The following is a 4,170-nucleotide window of genomic DNA, read 5'->3' on the forward strand; positions in this document are numbered from 1 at the left end:
GCTTTAATTTAAAAAAAAAAATGCGACTAGCTAAGGCTAAATTGTCGAGTAGCCTGGTTTAGCGCTGCAACCGTTGCTGAATGAAGCTACACTTGCATGTTCAGGTTAGACGAGGACGGCCCTGACCATCCGTCTTTCAGGTCTACCATCATCAGATAGCGGCTTCGCTGGCGGCTGCAGTCCTAGTGCTGCTTTCAGGAGCTTCATTTAAAAATCAACCACGTGACTTAACTACGTTTACTAGCACTTTAATCCACCTATATTTTATATTTATTAATTCTGGAAGCTATGCATTGCTAAAAACCCTCTCTTAGTAATTGTTATCATATAAATCTAACTCCATTTTGGTGTTATTTGCAATCGTTTGGGTTTTTAAATATACTCATTAGCAACGCGCTTTTCCGATACACCCCGAAGACATCAGCTTACTGAGCTGGTTGGCGGTGTTAAAACCCGCAAACCAGCTGAGTCAGACAGCATATCTTAAATGCAGAAAAAACTTTCACTTTACTGTTATATAATAACGAAGCAACAGGGCAGGAATGAGAGATGAGGACTGATTAACGCATTAATGAAAAAGGAAAAAAGAAACAGCTCTACATAAAGAAAAACGATATAAAAATAGGAAAACTAACCAGACCAATAAACCTAAAATGTGTCTTACTAATTTATCTCATTTAATTTGTAGATGACATGTGAATCTAATGCCCCTCCTGTCTGGTAGCTGAATGTCTCAGATATTAAAGGAAGGTCAAAAATCCAACAATAGTGATCTGGCAACTTTTATAAATGTGAAGGTTTGCTTAAAATGAGCAGTTATTTGCAATCTTGATTATTATATATATTTTTGAGCAATAGCAACAAAAAAGGCAATCTTTCAATTTCCTACTCACTCACAAAGCCATCTACTTCTGGGTCAGGAGGGAGTTATTCTGTCTATAAGGATGCACACTTTTCCTGTTGTCATTGGGGCAGGGGGGCAGTATATCACACAACAAGCCAGACAACCACACACACACTCACACAACAGTCCAGCCAATTTAGAACCACCAATTAACATAACAACAAGCATGTCTTTGGACCGTAGGAGGAAACCCTTGCAGGCATGAGAACCCACTCAAAAATCCCTCAGCAAACCAGGAAGTTTGAAAACTGGGAACCTTCTTATGGTGAGATGATATCACTTACTACTATTACTATTTGTCTGACCAATAGCCTAAAATCCCAAGTTAATCTTTTACTAGTTATTAAACAGTGCAACTTTGTTTTATTATTTCAGCTTAAAAAAATGACATTATCAATTAGATCATGACATTTTTTGTCTACTAACTAGTTATTTAATTGATGCCAGAAAATGCACACTGACAAGTTATGTGATTGTGTATTTTCTTTCGTGCAATATCTTCAGCATAACGGTCTAATAACTTGCATTTAGGTTTCATACAATAAGAACCTGCAGCATAAACAAGGATTAAGAGGTGATAACATATAATTGGACCATTATATCATTTTTTGACAGTAATTGGACAGAGTTATTTATACGAGACGCCAGTATTTCAGCATTAGAAGGTATAAATAGAATCATGTGTTATCACAGGGGATTCAGTGTTGAATAGCCGCTGGTGTGGGTTACTATTTTTGGTCTCAGTTACTGTGGAAACCAGAGGGCTCTGCAGGCATCCAGTATTTGCTGTTGCTATTTAGTACCTCTGCCTCATAAAACAGATTCTCTGTCGCCTTTTCCCCCCCAGCAAGTTCAGTACAGATGAGAAGCTCTACACAGAGATTAGAAAAAGCATGTAAGCCCATCTAGCTGTGTTTGTCAGAGATTTGATAGTAATATAATGCCTAACCCTTGCCACCCCTTCTGACTATGAGCTTCCGGCAACAGGCTGGTGGTTGGAATTAAGGATCATCTGCAACAGAACAAGAAGACACCTGGACCGGCTGAACATTTGTGGCTACTTCTGCAAAAAGCACCATATGTTTAAGCCAATTTTAAACTAATTTACTTAACTAGAAATGATTAAAAAAAACCCCCACAAAAAACACAAATTCAATAAATCTGTTGCACTGCCATCCAGAAACATAAAGGCATGCATGCAAGACTTTCTTTTCACAGTAAGTACACAGATTTTCTTGGGCAACAGCACTTTTACCAGTAGTATATATGGTCATATTTCCATTTGTGATCGATCTGCAAGTTCTTCTTTTTTTGTGTTGCAATACTCCTGTTTGGTAACTTTAGGTAGTAATTCAGGTGCTTAGCAGCTGGAGGTACATAATTAGTCCTGACATGTCTGTTTTTCAGCAAGATTATGCAAAATGAAGCTGAAATTCATGAAACCTGGTGGAAAGTAGAGTGGAGCAAAGTTTGCATAGAAACTTCTTTTAGCTAATTTGCTCCCTTTTTTTAATTTATTAATCCTTTATTTATTCAGGTAAAAAATCTCATTGAGATTAAAAATCTCATTTCCAAGAGAGACCTGGCATCATAGCAACAAAAGTCACATACCACATAGGTATATAACATTTAAAACAAATACAATATCCCATACAAACATGTGTAAAATATACAATAACAGATCAAATTAAGAGTACATTAAAAACAATCACACTGAGTAAAAGAGCTGTTCTCTCGTTCCTTTAAGACAGACTTAAACTCTCCCAAGGTAATCCAACATGTCCAACATAAGCAGGCACACAGCTCATGGCCCGGCTGCCAGACCACTGACATTTATGTGTTTCTCTTGATCCCTGCATGGCTCATAGTTTGTTCACCAGTGGCTATTTAATGATCTTACATCTTAAAGCATAGGACAAATGCACACAGTCACTTCTGAAAACCCATCTGAAAACCTACTAATAAGGACCTAGTGGCTCTATGACGTTTGTGTGGATGGTTTACAGCAATTAAAGTTTCAAATGGGCACAATCATGGTGTATGTATTTATTTTAATTGCCAGTTGTTGACTTTACTATGGTTAGCCAGGCATTATAAGTCTTACAATGAGGAGAAGATAATGTGCCTTATGGACAAGTTGATATCATTAATACACAGCTGTTTCTGTTTCCTTTCCTTCCTCATACAAATAATGTAAATGTTGAAAAATGTGTGCCTTTATGCACAAACCCTGTATCTCTGATAAAAACCCAGTCCCAGCATTTTAAAATGTAGTATTTAATTTATTTATGGCATCTAAATATAATTATATTTAGCATTTACATACTCATTTATGCACTGTATTCTACACATGTTAATGGAGCACTGAAAGATTAAGTTTGAGTGCATTAACTTTAATAATGACCTTGCTGTTATAATAATTCTGACATTAAATGTGGTCACCAAATGATGTGCAGACTTTGTGTGTTAAAATGTATCGACTGCATATTATCAGAATAAATCAAAATCCTAATTACGTGCAAAATATGCTTTCGCTGGCCATTTAAGAACTCTGTGCTTCAAGTGTCAAAGGGCACACTTTATAAAGTGTCCATCAAGAGTAATACAAATGTTTGATGCCTTTTAGGTTTTCACAAAGGAAATGAAGATTTAGCTCAACCTTTATTGAACATCTTTAGTTCTTGGTGCCTGACTCTGTGGAAAAAGAGAATCCATATCTCCCTCAGCTGTTTAACAGGGAAAGCCTTGCAGAGGTATTACCATGAGTCATATTTTTTTTTCAGTCTCATCATATCTGGGTGCTTTTATTTCAGGGAACTGGGAAAATGGGAATCAATAGTATGCATTTACACCTGCGGTACAGAATTCACAAAAATGGTTTAATTGCTGATAAAGCACACGGAGGAAAGAAAAGTTATTCATTTTAAGCGAAGAGTAAGAACAGGAAAAAAGAGAGCTGCCAAAAAAGATCAATTCTCATATCAGACAGAAGTCACAGACTGAAGGATGAACATTCAAAACTATTCTTGGAGAGCTGCATAGACTGTGACTTCATGTGCAATTTCCCTTTGGAATTAATTAAGTAAGAGAACTGATGAAATCAGGTATGATCAAATAGTCTGTGTTATGCATTTAACCCTTGGTCTCCCTTGTGTACAGCACAAAGATGACAGGCCTGTGTGTCTGCTACACCCCAGCAGTTGTTATAACTGTAAATTAGAGACATATCCAGGGGGATAATCCGTACTATTGCCTTCTTACCGGCT

Source organism: Diplotaxodon limnothrissa, linkage group LG20, assembly GCF_057381915.1.
Source record: "Diplotaxodon limnothrissa isolate DT_005_m linkage group LG20, D_limnothrissa_male_GT1.1, whole genome shotgun sequence".
NCBI lineage: Eukaryota > Metazoa > Chordata > Actinopteri > Cichliformes > Cichlidae > Diplotaxodon > Diplotaxodon limnothrissa.